The sequence below is a fragment of the Myxocyprinus asiaticus genome, chromosome 32 (assembly GCF_019703515.2).
Source record: "Myxocyprinus asiaticus isolate MX2 ecotype Aquarium Trade chromosome 32, UBuf_Myxa_2, whole genome shotgun sequence".
NCBI lineage: Eukaryota > Metazoa > Chordata > Actinopteri > Cypriniformes > Catostomidae > Myxocyprinus > Myxocyprinus asiaticus.
In genome coordinates, this window is record NC_059375.1 from 28,187,501 (window position 1) to 28,208,094 (window position 20,594).

The 20,594-nt window shown below is 35.8% G+C and overlaps 1 protein-coding gene across 5 annotated transcripts in view; it reads left to right on the forward strand.

The window, feature by feature from the left end:
• The window catches only part of LOC127423075 (urotensin-2 receptor-like), a 103,180-nt gene that overhangs the window by 8,719 nt on the left and 73,867 nt on the right, over window positions 1-20,594 (forward strand). The window contains exon 3 of one of the 5 annotated variants that reach the window (XM_051667106.1): window positions 4,826-4,872. The exons of 3 other annotated variants lie outside the window; for them this stretch is intronic. The gene's annotated coding sequence lies outside the window, so the exon portion shown is untranslated. Of the gene's footprint in view, window positions 1-2,358; window positions 3,428-4,825; window positions 4,873-20,594 lie in introns of those variants that run through there. One more of the 5 variants, XM_051667104.1, reaches the window with a different exon arrangement.

Consider the following 20,594-nt stretch of genomic DNA (forward strand, 5'->3'; position numbering starts at 1 on the left):
CATCTAAAACATGAACAAGCCATCAAAGTCGTCTATCTAGCACACGTTTACATTGAAATCAATTATAAAACAGCGCGGACGGACAAAAAAAACGTGCTCTACGTGAATGGCCCCTCAGTGTAGGACTGGAACTCTGTAGAAAAGTTTGGTCACACTTGCCTATTCTTTATTATGTGTTACTGCACATTTTAGATTTTAGAGTACAACATCATCAAAACTAAGAAGTAACACAAAAGTATGTAAAATATGCAGTGATCAAAATAAATTATATCAGAAACATCTATTTTAACTTCTTCAGTGTAGCCTTCTGTCTATTCCAGCTCTGCACACTCTGTTCATTTTCTCAATCAACTTCAGATGCATCCTGGGATGCTTTTTAAACAGTATTGAATGATTTCATATGCAGGACACTTGTTGGCTACCTTTCTTTAAAAAAATAAATAAATAAAACAAATAAACAAAAGGTTTGTATAGACATATATAATTAGGCACAATTTATTTTTGAGTACAGAAATAATCCCAATCGTTTGACCATAAACCTTTAGATCAAAAGGTTTTAAGATTATGAGAAACAGACTTAGTCAGTTTCTTTGTGGTTGTGTAGGCTACATTTATTTTATATTTATAAGTTTTTTATATTAATTTTATTTACTAACTTTTAAATTTTTTTATTTGATTTGTATTGTATCTTGCTATGTTTTGCTATTGCTGTAGATAAATCGAGGATGACCGAGTTTAAAGTTTTTAGTTTAAAATGTAAGCTTAAAGTAACCATTTAAAGTGATTTTAATAAGGACAATTTAGAAATTTTACCAAACAATTCAGTCAAATTAGCTTCAGAAAAAAAGTGACTTTAGCTGAAAGGTGAGTAGTTTGCATCCCTGGTTTAAATATCAGACCAAATCTGATATTTCCTGACAGAGAGATGTGTTTGAATTTGATGTGGTGAAAGATTAAATCTTTGCCCAAAAATGTATGCTTCAACGATACCAAAAACGGCAAAAACCAGAAGGAGCACAAACGATGAAGACAGGTGAGAGTGATTGATATGGGGTTTAGCCTGTGCGATTTCACGGCTCCCAAAAGCTATCTTGTTAAAACCCTCTGGGGTCTGAGGGTGTTTTGGCCCCTGGAGAAGTTTTGACATGCCTTGACATTTGTGCTTTTTTCAGTTGCTTAAAAACATATTAATGGCTAAAGTCGGATAATGCTGTATTTAGCACAAACTGGGCTACAATAATATGTAAGCAACATGTACATGTTTGTATTTTTGAGAAAATAACATTTATGCGTGGTTTTTGAAAAAACAAAAATTTTAAGTCACTGAAATAAGGCACACACTAAAAAATGTGTTCCCAAGACTTTTGAGAACTGGATCTAGTCACGGTAGCCTAGAGTTTTTGCTACAAAATTATGTGAAAACCATCCTGATCACTCATTCATACAAAACAATATAGTCATTTAACTTTTGTAAGACACTTTTATTGTTAGAAAGGCCATATGCGAGGAGGCGTGAATGATCATGAATACTGATGTGATTCACACCTGAGGAGACAAAGACCCCTCCCCTGAGAGCGAATGAATGTGAGGAGACTAAATGATTGAATGTATTGTTTGTAGCTTATTCACAAAATCAAGTTTAAGTTAAAATAAGTAATCTGACTATACATTTTCTTTACATAAAGACTTTACTTAAAAACTTTAGACCTACACTACCGTTTACAAGTTTTAGATCGGTAAGATTTTTTAAATGTTTTTAAAAGAGGTCTCTTCTGCTCACCAAGGCTGCATTTATTTGATCCAAAATACAGCAAAAGCAGTGATATTGTGAAATATTTTTACAATTTAAAATAACTTTTCTATTTGAAAATATTGTAAAATGCTATTTATTCTTGTGATCAAAGGTGAATTTTCAGCATCACTACTGCAGTCTTCAGTGTCACATGATCCTTCAGAAATCATTCTAATATGCTGATTTTCTAATATGGGCATATTTACAGCACATTTTACACATTTATGCCTGAACAGATATTTGCAAGCACAAGCTTCGTTGATGATAATGAGACAGCATAAACACTAGTTAAAATAAAATCTAAACATTCATATTATTTTTATATCATATTACATATCATATTTATATCATACAGCATACAATATAAATACCTGCTTTAGCCGAAACAACATTTAAATGTAACTAAAACTTGCCTATTAGGACATATTTCAAATTTCAATACTTTGAATACTGGCTGGCAAGTCTGGAAATAGTCCAGCTAGTAAAATATGTACATGTTTATATAAAATAGCATGTCAACTAATGTAAGCAAAGACTTACTCATCCGAAATTGTATCCTCGGCTAGATCAAGTCGCTCTTCAAAAGTTCATCGTTGGAGTCCCGCTCTTCTTCTGAGGAAAATGTGAACTCTTCGTCACTATCCAGGACCATCTGTAGAGATTCCTCACCTTTGTAGCATGCCATCTTACAAATGTGCAGGAAAGTTAATGAATCTGATGATGAACTTGATGCTTTTTAAGGCACTGTTGGGGGCGTTTACCATTTGCATTGATCACCTCAGCACATTACCGTATGAATAGCGTGCTCTGCTGGTGGATGTGATCACATTAGCGATAATAAGCGCATTGGGAATTTGGCATTCCAAATTGGGGAGAAAAGAGGAGAAAATATTGCAGTCTCTGAACTTTTAAATACTCCTCCTAGGGGATTCATGAGACTCACCACATTTAGACAACATTATGCTAAGACATTGAAGATGCTAAATTGTGAACATATTTTGATATATCTAATGGTGTTGTCATGGCGAGGCATTAAATTAATGGCGAAAATGGGAAACAAGAAGTGTCTCATATCTTATGTGTGCAATGTGTGATTTAGCCCAAATTTAGATGTATGTTTAGTCTTGGGGCTAATCACATGGATTTGACTATTTTGGGTCACAGTCATAGCACCACTACCTGGCAGCAGGAAGTGTGGCTCTTACAACAGACTTTAAAATAGTCCTCTTATATTTACCCAATTTGCTTCAAAATTGTTTAGAATAATGTCAAATCTCAAATGCATGTGTCCACCTTGCTTTGTTTTCTGAAGCCACTGGGGTTTTAATGGACCCATGGTGCTTGGGCCTGTCATTGTTGCTTGCAGCTATATATATTATTTATTTATTTTAAAATAACTATGCATTGTAAATGTCTCCATTGAGAGAAAAACATTCTGCTATTTCAATGCAGATGGAGGATTCGGTTTGCAATGTGTTCATGCCCAGGGGTTGCTCCAGCAGCAGTATCACTTTTTATTTATTTATTTTTCCTTCTGTTTTTGTATGATTTGAAAGTGTATAGGCATAATTAAACAATTTTATGTATTTATGTAATACAGAAAGTATACACATAATTAAAGAACAATGTTGGCATTGTGACAAATGTTCATTCATTCAGATTCTTTTTCGGTAAAGTGTAACTTTTCATTCAGTTTTCATATTATTTTTATATAAAACTTTTTTTTACGTGATATGAAGATGAAAGAAAATGCTTTTAATCAATGTTGTTTCAAAGGGGGGCATGACCAAATAAATTTGAGAACCACTGCACTATCTCATCTGGCATTTTCTATTGATTAGAAAACTAAATTAAGTTGGGCCAACAAGAAAAAGTATTAAATTAAACATTATTAAATTGAGTTTGACGAACCTAATGAAGTTTAGTTAAAACTGCTATAGTACATTGATTTGACCTAAATTAACTAAATTATGTTGGCTAAATTAAACTATTAATCTGAATTAACTAAATGAAATTGCTTGTAAAAATGTTCTCAAATTACATTAAGTAAGGGTAATGACTACATAATTTGAGTTCTCAAATTAAATTAAGTAAGGGTAATGGCTACAGTAAGAGTGTTGTCAAAAACATGACACATACAGTATATGATTGTTTTAAACATTGTGGCTGGAAAGGCAACAAGTGTGAATGCACTGTATTGATATGGCTGGACTAAAGGTAAAAAAGGAGGTGGATATGTGGAGGTTATGTGCAAGTTATACACAACTACATTAACTATTTGCACTTGAAAGACATTCACTAAAGTAAATGGCATAAATAAAATTATATATATATATATATCACCATTGTGCAGTGAAGGACATTATATTCAAATTTGTGGGAATCTTAAATTTATTTCAGGTATATCAATGGTAAAACATGCACTCATGTAGGCAGATTACAACTGATATAAATAGATCAGACACTGAGATTCTCCAAAATAATAATACTGCTCTCATAATATGTTGAAAAATGTAAAAACAATCACTGCATGTTTATATGTTAATTTAATTCAAAATCAAAATGCACCATTTAATCATTAGGAGGTTGAGGCAGAATACGGAGCCCAAAAACTACTATACATAGACAAAATTAGCTCACATAATTTTATCCACAGAATGAGAATTATTTCCTGAGTGTATTAGAATGCCACTGCACATAACAGGCTTTCGAAAAAAATAAAAAAATTAATACATTCTGAAATTTGTGGGATAACAGTTTGAAGAAATGGTTCATAGTTCCTTTTTTCATAATTTAAAAAAGACAGAAACCAAGAAATAAAAAATAAAAAACAGAGAGAAAAAAACCACACTTAACCACAACAAATGTTTTGCTTTCATGTTTCAGTGAATTGAAAGCTGAACAAATAACAGAAAGAAGTATCAAACAGTGAATGAAACACCTTCATGACTACAAAATAATGACTTACAAATTCCAAAGATTCTTGTTTTTCCTATGCCACAATAAGCTTCCACTGTCTAATTTGAACTTTAGGGCTACACTGAAAGAGGAACCATTGCAGTCAGCACAGCAAAGCAACATGTACAACTTTCTGAGTTCTTGACTCAAACAAGCATTTGGGTAGGTTTTTTGTTTGTTTGTTTTCTCCCCTTTTTCTCACCAATTTGGAATACCCAATTCACAATGCGCTCTAAGTCCTTGTGGTGGTTTAGTGACTCACCTTAATCTGGGTGGCGGAGGACAAATCTCAGTTGCCTCTGCATCTGAGACCGTCAACCTGCGCATCTTATCACATGGCTTGTTGAGCATGTTACTGCAGAGACATAGCTCATGTGGAGGCTTCACGCCATCCACTCACAACTCACCACGTGCCCCACCGAGAGTGAACCACATTATAGTGACCACAAGAAGGTTACCCCATGTGACTCTACCCTCTCTAGCAACCGGGCCAATTTTGGTTGCTTAGGAGACCTGGCTGGAGTCACTCAGCACATCCTGGGATTCAAACTTGCGAACTCCAGGGGTGGTAGTCAGTGTCTTTACTAGCTAAGCTACCCAGGCCCTGTTTGGGTAGGTTTTGATAATCTGTCTCTGGTGGGCCACATGACCCATGTTTAGGAAGTGATGGACATTGCCAGGATGAAGACTTCTGTGTCCCTGCACCTCTAAAAATACCCTGTCCTCTGCAGCAGTCTCTGTATACAGTCCTGCAATGTTTGGTGCAGACACTAAATCAACATAACACGTAATTATAGCTCTTCCCTTAGCTTTAAATATTGATTCACAACCAATGACTTTTTGACTGCTATTAATATAATATAATATAAAGATAATATTCAATTTCTGCATTTAAAAAAATACTTATAACACAGTTATTTCATTTAATGGACTGGTGTATATATGTGAATACAAACCAACATGTTGACTTTTTAATCAAACAATTCTAATATAATTAATTATATACTAACACATGGCTTTGCCATGACATTCTGCCAAGCATCCATAATGTAAAGGTCAACATTTACATTTTGAATAGCTAACTGTCGCTTATCTATATGTTTGCATGTTAAATCTAGCTAAATTAATAGCTAGTGACAATAGCATGCATTTACATGGATTTGCATCCCTATTACTGTAGGTCTTACTTCAGGCCTAGGAAGTAACTGAACAAGTTGCATTCAAATCAAAAGGAAGTACACATACAGTACACCTCAAAGTGTTCCTGACAATATTCTATCCACCTTGATAAAGTTAAATCATCTATTTTTAGTAAAACGACTCTCTTGATAATGAAACCGTTTTAATCTTGACACCAAACTGTTTCTATCACTGAGTTTGTCATAAACCCTATTTGTCTAGACAGTGGGCTGTTTCATCTGGTTCTGATCCTAAAAGGATCCAAATCAATAGATCTCATATATTCCAGAACCTCTTCCAGATCATCTTGAGCCTAGCATGAGATACTCCTGGCAGAACAATTCCAGGATTATGAACTGTTATGAGCTTTGTATCCAAAAGTAAGAAGAATGGCACACATTTCCATGGAATCACTGGTCTGGCTCAGTAATCAACGATTGGCATGCTTTACAAAAATGGCAATCATCAATCAAATTAATTTATATCTGTACACTTTTTTCACACTTTCTTTCCTGAATGTGAAGGAAAATGTGCAGAATTATTTTGATTTAATAATAGTAAAATTTATTAAACCAAGCAGAGCAATACACTCCAACATTCGTTGCTGAAAACAAAATCATATTAGCCTAAATATTAAATAAACGAAAACCCAAAGGATCAGGGATATGTGCAGAACTCGAAGAGCATTCAAATTCTGTAAATACGCTGAGCTTTCTGCATAGATTTCTTGTACGGCTAGTGATAAAAGCTGTAGAGAAGAGGACTTTGAGAATTAAATAAATGTGAAATGTTCAGTGCAGAAAGGTTTACGTTTTTAGCTTTAAGAAGAATTCAGGATCACAGTTTACCACTAAAGTGAGAGTAAGATACTGTATTTTGTGCCATGGCTGTAACGGAAAAAACAACAGCAGGAAAATGGATTAAAGGCAAATAATGAGAATCAGCAATTGGAAAGCCCATGGAAAAGGATGTGGAGATGTACTGATTTTAAGGATGTCTAAGAGAGTTTGACAGAGGGAGTAGTTGAGGTAAAAATGCATCATTCATTTACAGCCGTTCTGCCAACATTACCTAATTGAAGACTGCAAACAAGTAGTTGATGCGTAACATATCCGTGACCTTTTTTCATCAAGATTTTAGGTTAAAATACAGTATATATGAATGTATAAGAAATTACTATATTGTGGGTGCAATGACTTGTCACCATTTATTTTACATTTTTCATTGTTTTTATCATCTTTTTGCTTTCATTGGTTCATCTTCAATTGTGCTGTGGTGTGAAAAATCTGCCCTTTAAAGGCAAAATGCCATCACTCAAACTGAGAAGAAAGACTTCAGATGCTTTGGCTTTAGAGAGGATTTTTTTAGTTACTGCAATTTACATATTTCATTTTCAATGAATCTGAGCATAATTGAGCCAAATTCGTCTGTTACAGGACAAATCATTACCTAAGAGACACAGTTTTGTTATAAGAACTAATGCTGACAAAATGTGTAGTTACTAGGTTTTGCCTTTGAATGCCAGAAATGAATTAAAAAAATAAATAAATAAATAAATAAATAAAAATCCAAATATTCCATATTGTCTCAGATCATGGAAAATTGATAATAATTATTCCAAAAAATAAATAAATAAATAAATAAAAAATGTTGTTTAGATTGAGTGTAGCATGTAATAACCCAAAAGTATTTAATGGCAACTACCCAAACATAGCCCAATGTTTCACTGTCAAGAAACACAAAGCTATGCATTTTGTTCGCTATACATGGCATTGTTGCATCATAGAGTATTACTTAAAGTCAATGGTGTTGGAGTCTATAGATGGTATAAGGGTTAGAGGCAATGGAAATTAATCATGAAACAGGTTCACAGAGGACCTGTTCACAGAGGCAGCTTACTGACGGACCCAGGACAGCTGGCTAAGTTTATGGGGCCCGTTGCTCTTGTGTTCATGCTTGTAAATACCTTTCTAGTGAAACTGATTTCGAACACCGTGCATCTTATCTCACGTGTGTATGAACACTTGTGAAAAATCCATTGTTCTGCATTAATTATGATCTGTGCCTCTGGGTGGGATACTGTGATATTGATTACTATTTACAGGAGTATGGATTCCTTCTGTTTCCCCATTGATCCAAGCATTGTAAATCTGTCAGAATTTCCCCTTGAAGAGGACAGCGGTAAATGTTACTCTGATATTTGAGGTTTAAAGGCCTATTCACACAAAGACCCAATACACGTTGTGAACAAGATTTTAAATAGACGGATTCCTATGGACCTATTCACACCAGGCACACACTTTTTTTTTTTTTTTTTTGATAAGCAGTAAAAAAAAAAAAATTCCTCATCTACATTTAAAAAAAACAAAAAAACAAAAACAAAACTTGTTTCATAGAATGAACTTTACTACAACTACACTTTTACGTGCCACGTTCAGCATTTCGCCTCAGTTTCCATGTGAAATTAACACTAGAGGCGCTACAACAACTGTGCGTTTTATTTACTTTCAGACAAATCACAAATACAATGGCTGATTATCACTTTTTGATTCACACTTATTCTTCACACTATTACTCACACACTGCTATGTTATGATATTGAAACACTTTTACTATAACACATCATTTGAAAAAGATTGTTTTTATGGTTTTTTTTTTTACATTTCAACATTTTAACGCTTGTATTACAGACACAACAACATTTACACACTTATTCGAAGATGATGAGCTTGTGTGGTAGCTCACCTGATAGAGTGTTGGACTCAGATGGCTGAAGCTTGAACCCAAGCAAGCAGGCAAGCTGAGATGTGAGACAAAAGTGTGATAGAAGCAACACGAAATGACATGGTTGTTTCAGAAAATTAGCTTTTCATGTTGGATTTTCTTTTAGAATACTATCAGTTAGGTTTAGGTGTTGGATTAGGGTAAGGATGTATGTTTTGTTTACCTCTCATTTGCTTTTATAACACTATTGGTTAGGTTTAGGTTAAAGTTTTAGGTAAGAGAGGTAAGTTTTACTCATTGAAAACAACATCTAATATTCACCTTAAAATCCTTGTCTGATTACGCCACCTTTTGGCATCCCCCGCTGAACATTTAACTGGGAAACGTGTGTAATTAAGCATGATTTTGTTTTGCAAAAATTTGCATGGTCATGTAATGTTCATGAGATCAGCCTGACAAAAAAAAATACAGACTGACCAATGCGATATGTGCTTTTGGTAAAATGTTTCTGAGCCGTTGCGGCTATACAGTCCGCTGTACTGGTGCCGCCAAAGTTATTTTACCAACGGCAAAGAACAATCTGGAACAGCATTATTGGAAGCATAACATAATGAACTCAGTGCAAACCTGCAATGATTATGTATGGAACACATATTACAATTTTCCCCAGCACTATATGGGCTTAATCTCACATGTGTTAAATATGTTTAATTAATCTAGCACATAATCTTACATGTTCTAAATATGTTCTCTACATAATCTATATAGCCTCATGCATTAAACCGTTCACGTTCACAGCCTTAGGGGCTGCTCAAACTGAACGTGTTCTTGCATTAAAAGAATGTGTTCTTGCAGCAAAGGAACGCAGGTGTATCAGGATGCATTTTTAAAAGTTGCACTTATTGATACAGCCCCTTAAACTCCTTATTTCTTGGTGTGGCCTGTTGTCTGTGATTTGTTTAGGCCTATGAGAAAAGAATTCCAACACCCATTGTCTCCCAGAAGAGTTGCAATGTATAAGTCCTGCAGGGTGGGATGAGTGAGCTCCTTCAATTTTAGGCCATTACAGACAGTTGACACTTCCATTACTCGCACAGCACCTAGAAAGTTTTAATGCCCACATCTGCACTAATGGCTATGTGAAGTAATCAGTGCAACCCAGATCCCTTCAGTCTTTATCCTGTCAAATTGTACAGGAAATCCTGCATGCTGTGCCAGAATGACCAGCTACTTCCCATAACCCGTAAAGTCTCTCCTCATCCACACACTGGAAAACATATTTGTTATTCGATTGAAAAAACATTACTGACTTCTTATCTTTTGATCTATCAATCTGACCCTATTTTAGATGAAAAGCATTCTGTAAAGCTATGAACGTTATTATTCTCTTGATCATTCTGATACCCAGTGGAGGTTGTAATAGAACCCCGAGAAATTTACATGAAAGCTTTAGTGTTTGAGTGCTAAAGTCTTTGGCACTGTAAAACAGTTAAACAACAGCTGGACTGCACTGCATTCTTTCATGAGTGAATGATTTATGTGCTTCTAGTTTACGGTGCCTTCTTTCGACTTTTTTCCTGTGTATTTAAAGATATGAATGATAAATCTGTCTCTAGGTTGCCTGTTTGAATGATGTGTGAGGTCTTTCATTCCTCATCCCAAAAGCATGCTGTCCCAAAACAGGAAAAGCTACAACTAATAGTCCTCAACTCATATAATGTCAATTTGATGAATATGATTATATACAGTATATAAGACAATCTACATCGATAAAGACTTCTAGTTTTTTTTAATTGAAAAAGTATGATGAAAAGCATTTTGCCACATTGATAACTTTATGAATGTTCTTTAGAGCATGACAAAGCCTGAGAGAAGGGTGTTACAACAGCAAAAGTCAGATGAGAGAACAGGGATTACAAAGATTAACAAATGAGGGAGTAGAGGTCAGAGAGACAAATTAATAAAGGCCATAATAAATATAGCTGAAATCAGCAATACCGGGGCCAAGCACCAGCATGGCAACCACTGCACAACACTAAGCACAACCCAAAGAACATATAGCGATCAAATGACATAAAGAAAAGGAACCCAAGGATGGGTTTGAACCTACAACTTTCTGTTCAAAGATCCAATTGAATGATCAAAACTGACAGTCTCCAATGGGACATAACAGGCTGTGAATTAGCGCAACCACAGTTGCCAGAGTCAGCTTTGTATTTGCATTCAAAGTTAAGAGTACAAAATTGTTGCTAAGATAATGTTTTTGATACATCAAAGTGGTTTAAACTGAAGCAGGAATTTAACAACCCTGCATTGGAGTAAGCAAAATGTAAAGACTCAAAGGTCAACAGAAGTAACATTTTTAAAAGCATTCTTAAACCCTCCTGTGCCATAGTCCAATGATCTTATCAAGAGGCCACAGAGATTGTACATCTCAACTATGCCATAGATAATTTCCAAGCTGGAAGTATGAAAAGATAGCTTAGAAAGTCTTGTTAAAGCAAAGCAATTTTGAATTCAAGCAGGAATGCTGCAATGTAGTTCAGCATACATAGTAATAAGGACAACATCTCAGAGGACTAAAAAGTAAACATTTTAAAACCACCTTTAACAGGAATATAATTCACAACCTTTTGAGCCAAAGTCCAATGCTTTAACCACTAGGCCAATCAGCTGAAAACAGCCAAACATTTCCAAAGACACATTCCAAGCCGCAAGAACAAAACGATAGCTAATAAAAACATTGTCAGAGATAATTGATTTTGAATTTAAGCAGGAATTATGCCATGTAGTACAGCTTATGTAGTAGTAAGCACATCATGAAGAATCAGAGGTCAACAGAAGTATAAAATAAAAAACCATCCTTAGTTAAAATAGAACTCAATCTTTTGAACAATGGTCCAATGCTTTAACCACTTGGCCACTCAGCTGAGATACTTAAACAATGCCAAAGAGACTTGACAAGTTTAGAGCGAGCACACAAATGTGTTGGTTAACATGCTAACTGATTAGCATGCTAGCTGATTAGCATGCTAACTGATTAGCATACTAGCTTATTAGCATGCTAAGCTACTGTTGTCTAGAGATAGCACTGTGTTCAAATAGCATTACAAATGCACTGGATAGCAAGCTAACTGATTAGCATGCTAAGCTAATGTTGCCCTACGGATAGCATTGTGATCAAATAGCCTTATGAGACAGAAAACCCAAAAGTTAACATGCTAACTGATTAGCATGTAGCATGATAACCATATTAAACAGACCATGTTCTTCTGAACTACAGGTGATTCTGTCTCCAAACTTCTCAATCCTTTCAAAAGATATCACTCCCATATACTGTATATCAGAAGAACAACACTAAGACCTCCACTACAATCACCAATCCATGTGGGAATCAAACCCAAGGCCCATAGAACTATAAACCAGTGATTTAACACCCTCAGCCACTTATTTGACATGCCCATTGAGTGGCAAAGAGACTTCCTAAGGTTTGAGCCAACACACAAGTGTGGGTTATCTTTTCAACTATAGGTGGCACTGTCTCCAAACTGCTCAAGCATCATCAGGACATGGTGTCGATGATGCATACCAATTTCCTTGAAATCTGATAATGTATTTACAAGATATATTATTTTTTAATACATTTCAAAATGGTGGAGAGACAGTTATGGAGTGAAGTACAGCCTACATTGTAAAGCACAACATGAAGACTCAGTGGTCAACAGTAGTACAAATTTAAAAAAAAATTACAAAATGATTGCTGAGAAAATTTTCTTACAGCCAAGTAGATTTGAATTCAAGCAGGAATTATGCAGTGTAGTACAGCATGCACAGTACTAAGCACAACAAGAAGACTCAGAGGTCAACAGAAGTAAAATTTTTAAAACTGTACTTGGCTAGACTCTGACTCACACCCTCTTGAGCCATAACACAATGCTTTAACCACTGGGCCACTCAACATGACACAGCTCATTAATGCCAAAGACATGTTCCAAGCTGAGAGTACTAAAAGATAGCTGACAATATCTTGATTTTAATGCTATGTGGTTTTGAATTCAAGAAGGAATTATTCAATGCAGTACAGCCTAAATAGTATCAAGCTCAATATGAAGACTCAGAGGTCAACATAAGTAACATTTTTAAAATTAACCTTCACTGGACTTGAACTCAGTTCCTGGAGGGCCACAGCCCTGCAGAGTTTAGCTCCAGCCTTGTACTAACATGCCTCCTTGTAATCTTCAAGCACTCCTGAAGACCTTAATTAGCTGCTTAAGGTGTGTTTAATTAGGGTTAGAGCTAAACTCTGCTGGACTGTGGCCCTCTAGGAACTGATTTTGACATCTGTGCTTTAGAGCCATAGCCTGATGCACGAACCACTGTTCCACTCAGTTGACAGATCTCAAGTATGGCAAAGAGAAATGCCATGTATAGAGTCAGCACACAAATGTGGGTTATTTTTTAACTATAGGTGGTGCTGTCTTTAAACTGTTCAGGTATCCTCAGGTCATGATGTTAATGATGCATACCTATTTTCTTTCAAATCCAGCAATGCATTTAAAATATTTATCACTAATCAAAATTAACAAAATTAAATATAGTGGAGAGGCAGTCTGGCTGATATGGGAAAAACTGGTATTATTGAAATCCTCATGACCCACAGAATCCATAGACAGATTTTTAGGACATACAGTTCAAAAGTTACCTGCGAAAAAAGCAATTTTTCAAATCTTTTGACCCGTAAGGGGTGCTGTCACGAAACTCTGTATGTGCCCCCACACCATGGTTCTCATGAAGCATACAAAGTTTCGTTTCAATAGGACAAAAGTTTGCCAACATACAGCCTCAAATCCATTTTCACATTGACCTTTTTACTTTGTGATGCCATAACTTTTAAACAAAATCGAAAATCTAATTTCTGTGTGGCTCTGTCTGGAGATTATTTTGAGCTATTGTTTGGGCAAATTGGACAAAGTTTGAAGGAACTGAAACTTTTAAACTGTAAACATCATTATACAAGATGGCAGCTACTGTAATGGAAGGATCATTAAGAGAGTAATCAGACAAAAAAGAATTTTGTTTCTAGGACGAACGGTTCAAAAGATACATCCAAAAGAAAGGTTAATTTTTGACATGGTGGTGGCGCTATAGAGTATGTCCTAGAGACCCCGAATTTGGCATGGGGGCTATTCATGACCACCCCATCGGTGTGCCAGATTTCATCATTTTCCTATGTACGGTTCTACGGGCTGCCATAGACTCCCACTGGGGAGTAATACTACTACTACTACTACTAATAATAATAATAAATGCGAAAACAATAGGTGCCACAGAACCTTCGGTGCTTGACCTCTAATTACATATAAAATAGGGGCTATGCACCTTCTGTGCTTAGCCCCTAACTAATGGATACAATAGAGGCTATGCACCTACGGTGCTTGGCACCTAAATAAGACAACCAATGAAAAACAATAGGTGCTACAGCACCTTCAGAGCTTGGCCCCTAATTAAGCATTATATTCACTGACACTGAGCACAGAAATAGAATGCAGGACTCATACAGCAGAGATATTATCCATAACAGACATATAAACTCATAAACAATAAACAATAAACATAAACAATGAGTACATTTTGAGACTTTCTGCCATTAAATATAATATTTCCCTTAGATAGGCCTATGTGTTATAATCATGTTATCACATAAAAATATACGAAGTCATCTGTAACATAATATTGGTTTAATGCATCTGTCTGAAAAGCTCTTGGCTATATTGGCTATAATTGTTGAGAAAGGTCAGGACTGATAGTAATTACAAGCAGATGTTTGGAAAATAATGAGCAGGTGTGATTCACAAGATTTGAGCCCAAAATACTAAAGTGGTTTTATAAATTGTGCTGTATAAATGAATTTGAATGCTACAAGATAATCACTGATGGCACTACCAGATTTAATCTAGGTAAATTGAAAACATGTAAATACAAAGGCATGAATAAACAATGTATGATCTGCAATAGCCTGAAAAAATACCATACAGTTGTGGCCAAAAATATTGGCACCCTTGGGAAATATGAGCAAAGAAGGCTGTGAAAATATGTCTATATTTTATTATTTATTTAATTATGAGATTATTGGCACCCCTTGAAATTCTTATGAGTAAAATATATCTGAGGTATAGTTCCATTCATATTTAAAATTTTTAGTACACCTGGGTGACAAGGAACATGAAATTGTTCAGCCATGACTTCCTGTTTCACAGGGGTATAAATATGAGGTAACACACAAGCCAAATTCCCTTAGTCATCCATCACAATGGGTAAGACCAAAGAATAAAGTTATGATGTGTGGCAAAAGGTTGTTGAGCTACAAAAAATGGGAAGTGGCTATAAGAAAATAGCTAAAGCATTGAAAATGCCCATTTCCATCATCAGGGCAATAATTAAGAAGTTCCAACCAACTGGAGATGTTAAATCAGCCTGGAAGAAGATGTGTGTCTATATTGTCTCCACGCATGGTGAGGAGGATGGTTCGAGTGGCCAAAAAGTATCCAAGGATCACAGCAGGAGAATTAGAGAAATTATTTGGATCTTGGGGTCAGAACGTCTCCAAAACTACAATCAGAAGTCACCTACATCACAACAAGATGTTTGGGAGGGTTTCAAGAAAAAAGCCTTTGCTCTCATCCAACAACAAACTCAAGCATCTTCAGTTTGCCAGACACTACTGGAATTTCAAATGGGACTGTGTTCTATGGTCAGAGGAAACAAAAATATAGCTTTTTGGCAGCAAACACCAGAGATGGGTTTGGCGCACACAGAGAGGTAGCAATATGGAAAAGTACCCCATGCCCAGGTTAAATATGGTGGTGGATCTTTAATGTTGTGGGGCTGTTTTTTATGCCAGAAGTCCTGGACATCTTGTTCAGATACATGGCATCATTGACTCTATCAAATACCAACAGATAAAAAATCTAAACCTGATTGCCTCTGCCAGAAAGTTTAAAATGGGCCCTGGTTGGAACTTCCAGCAGGACAATGATCCAAAACACACATCAAAATCAACACATAAATAGTTCACTGACCACAAAATCAAGGTTCTGCCATGGCCATCCCAGTCCCCTGACATAAACCCCATAGAAAACCTGTAGGGTGAACTGAAGAGGAGAGTCCACCAGCATGCACCTCGGAATTTGAAGGATCTGGAGAGATTCTGTATGGAGGAATGGTCTCCGATCCTTTGCCATGTGTTCTCCAACCTCATTAGGCATTATAGGAGAAGACTCAGAGCAGCTATCTTGGCAAAGGGAGGTTGCACAAAGTATTGAATAAAAGGGTGCCAATAATTGTCACACATATTTTTAACATATTTTTTTATTTTTTATTATTATTTTATATATATATATATATATATATATATATATATATATATATATATATATATATATATATATATATAAAACTTGTGTTGTGCAATTGTTTGATATCCATTAGAGGATAGATTTTTGTGAATATTGTGAATGAAAGATCAAAAGGATAAACAATAAAGACATATTGTTTTATACAAAAGGACATTGTGTGCTGCTGACCCTTCCAGCATTTCCTTTTTGCAATTTCATATGCATGTCCCTGTCTGCACAGTTCTTTATGAAGCACACAACTGCTTATGCCCCATGACCTCTCTATGCTGCAATGTCTTTTATTCATCCTCTGAAATTTAATAAAACATCTCAGACAATCAGACAATGACAGGAACAAAACTATAGATAGTATTCAAATGACGCCATAACACTGCGACACTGCCATACTGTGGGGAGACACAGAGTTTGTCAGGTGGTGCAGTGAAAGAAAGAGTATTACTAAATACCATGTAAAGTGTAGTGTAGTATTTCAAGTTTGCAATAAACTATGATGTTTCTGTACTACACGGCAATTAGTAAAGGAACAAGTGGAAATTAGAGCGCTATGTAAGAAAAGAAGGGCTATGTTGTAAGCCAAGATGAATAGAAAAAAAAAAAAAACTTTTTGCTGAGTGTATTCTAATCATGTCTTTAAAGGTAAATGTAGGAACTATATGGATATACGTATCTCCTGTTGTTACATGTGGAGTAATACAGACTGATATCTCAGAAGCAGAAGCATTTTTCTTACAAGTTTGAAGGGTCCAATCCATCAATTAAATTTATCTTTGTATTTATCTCCTCATAACACCTTCGTAAAATATTATTCAACGTTTCTATATACACTTTAATAATGTTAGCAGCCACAATGTTTCAAATTTCTTTATTTATCTCGATGATACAGGAGAAACGCAGTGCACGGTTTACTTGCATTGTTTTTTGATGACGTAATATAGATGCATTTCTTTATTTCTATGGATCCTCTGGACTATTATAAGCTTTGCCATGTGTTGTCCAACCTCATTAGGCATTATAGGAGAAGTCTCAGAGCAGCTATCTTGGCAAAGGGAGGTTGCAAAAAGTATTGCATAAAAGGGTGCCAATAATTGTCACACATATTTTTAACATATTTTTGTATTATTATTATTATTATTATTATTATATATATATATATATATATATATATATATATATATATATATATAAACTTGTGTTGTGCAATTGTTTGATATCCATTAGAGGATAGATTTTTGTGAATATTGTGAATGAAAGATCAAAAGGATAAACAATAAAGACATATTTTTCACAGCCTTCTTTGCACATAAATTTACCAAGGGTGCCAATATTTTTGGCTACAACTGTATGTGAGGATTGGTGTTCGGCTGATAGATGTAAAGCTTCTTAAAGACTCCATGATATTAAAATGGACTTTTGTGGCTTTTAGTAAGTATTTTTTTCGCTTCATTCACAGTGGAATTTCCATTGACGTGTCCATGATTATCCAGCTAACTGGCAAGCAATCTCCCTTAAAAGAGCAACACATTTTTCGCCGTTGCTTTAGATGACATAAAATGGAATTTGTGGTTATAATTATAGGTGAAACAAAAGTACATTGAGCTACATTTCTGTATTTTAGATATGCTCGTTACCACACCTCACTGCACATACTGTACCTATCCTAACAGCTTTGGTTCATTATTTTTTTATTGAAATACATACAAGTTTCATCAGACTTATAAAAACATTCTTTAGGAATAAATTCTACATTACACGTGTCATACACTGTAAAAATGTTTTTTCAGGTAACCAAAAAAATATGACCACAATGAGTAACAGGACATTTTTTGGTCAGTCGCTTGGTTTCTATTTTTAGTGTTATAATGGGTAGCAATGCCTACCATGAAATCTTATTGGTTTAATATCCTGAATTCCTGTATAGTAAACATCAAATGTGTTGTTAATGGCTGTGTCACATCATGCACGAGTTTCGCGATCAGTGTGGACAGACAAATTGCTTGTCACTGGAAACTTTTGACATCTGGTTTGGACCCATACTAGACTAAACAGGTGTTATTGACTGTGTTATGCCAAGTGTTCATTTCTGTGGGATTACAGATCACAATGGTACTTTCTACATTATTGTACAAGAAAAATATATAATGCTGTTCTGTTTATCTCTGCAATCCTTATATTTATGTTCACTCAGAGTTTTGTTTTAGTCTGGCATACCATTAGCTTACTGCAATGGCCTAAGAGTATATTTGTTAGCTAAGATGTGTGAGTTTCCCAATCTCTTGTGAAACAGTCAATGGGGCACTGGATCACAGGGTCAACAGAACCACGGTCTATCACTAATGAAACAGCACAACAGAACAGCTCCTCATTCTGTATTCCAAAGATGTAAGGTAACTACAACATAGACTCCAAGCAGTGGGATGTATTTGATATGTGAATCGCATACTGTACTTCCAGGTTGTGCAAAGATACACTTATACAAAAGGACATTGTGTGCTGCTGACCCTTCCACCATTTCCTTTTTGCAATTTCATATGCATGTCCCTGTCTGCACAGTTCCTTATGAAGCACACAACTGCTAATGCCCCATGACCTCTCTATGTTGCAATGTCTTTTATTCATCCTCTGAAGTTTAATAAAACATCTCAGACAATCAGACAATGACAGGAACAAAACTATAGATAGTATTCTAATGACGCCATAACACTGTGACACTGCCATACTGTGGGGGAGACACAGAGTTTGTCTGGTGGTGCAGTGAAAGAAAGAGTACTACTAAATACCATGTAAAGTGTAGTGTAGTATTTCAAGTTTGCTATAAACTATGATGTTTCTGTACTACACGGCAATTAGTAAAGGAAAACAAACAAGTAGAAATTAGACTGGCGTAATACAGACTGATATCTCAGAAGCAGAAGCATTTTTCTTACAAGTTTGAAGGGTCCAATCCATCAATTAAATTTATCTTTGTATTTATCTCCTCATAACACCTTCGTAAAATATTATTCAACGTTTCTATATACACTTTAATAATGTTAGCAGCCACAATGTTTCAAATTTCTTTATTTATCTCGATGATACAGGAGAAACGCAGTGCACGGTTTACTTGCATTGTTTTTTGATGATGTAATATAGATGCATTTCTTTATTTCTATGGATCCTCTGGACTATTATAAGCTTCTAAGTCACGCATGTTTACTTGAGAACTTTCGCAAACTTTAAAATGGTTCTATTGTGACACTTCTGTTTTCCAGAAGTGGAAAAGAAAATAGGTGTGCCCTTTTGTCTGACCTGAAAGATGGTGTAAGTAATTTAAGCCGTTTTGCTAGCTTCCACCTGGCTTAGCCAATGAATAAGACCACTCCATCGCTTTACTACATGCCCTTTCTCTAAAACTAAGACCTCCTAAGACCCGATGTCAACAAACCTGAACACACACAATTGCTCACAGGCAAAGTATATTTCTAATTGGTACGTTTGTGACGAGATTAATAAGGATGAGACACTCTCGACTGTTTACCAAGTTTACAGCTGTCACAGAGACAGGTGTGTTCCCTTGCCACCCCACAGCCAGGGGTTAAATTGAGCCGGAATGACATGGAATGGCATATATATATACAACAGTTAGTTCCGGTCCTCGAGTCTGATTGGACAAGAGATGTTCCATGAGTACTGATGGTCTCACACCATCAGCACTCCGACACTTCACTGTGTGTATCACTCCTGTCATTCTAAACTAAAGTGTTAAAGCAGTGCATATGTGTTAAGAGATGTCTCTTTCCATTTAATTATGTGACATTACATATTTTAGCCAACAGATGGCGGCAAAAGACAATTTTTTTGAGAAATATGAGCCAGTTTGTGACGTGAAGTGAGTCAGCATCAGTCAGTGTTTACATACAACAGCACTCCGTGATTGCACGTATTACTACTACACTACAAAAGCTAGGAAATAGTTTTAAAGGGCTTTAAAATAACTTCAGCATTAAGGCTCATCACAGCTGAGAGACACAACAGACTGATTAATTACACACATTCAAGGCGCTTACCTCTTACCGGTCTTTCCACATTGGAGAGGACATACTGTTCTAAATGGCAGAGGAGATTGCGGTTTCTATAGTGAATGACACTTGCGCACTGGTTCCCGTGAAATAGGGAGGAATACCCCCGCTTGGATGGCTATTTTTCCACTGAGAAAATAGAATGTATTTCCCCAAAATGACATTATCTTCAGAAAGCTGACTAACACACTACAGCAAGGGTCTTCAACAAGGTGTCCGCGACCCTTAGGGGGTCCGCAGTGGTGCCGCAAATTATTGTTTGATCCACCACCGGCACTTGTAATAATTTCACGCATGTGAGTGAGAAACAGTACCGCCGTTCCCTATATGCATATTACACAGTCTGCGTAGGGCACCAACTCCTGAGGGGGCACCAGAAACTTCGTGCAACAGTTCAATGAATGTGTGTTCACGAGTGTGGGAGTGTGTGTGTGTGAGAAGGGGAGCGTGAGGGTTTTCCCAGAGATATTT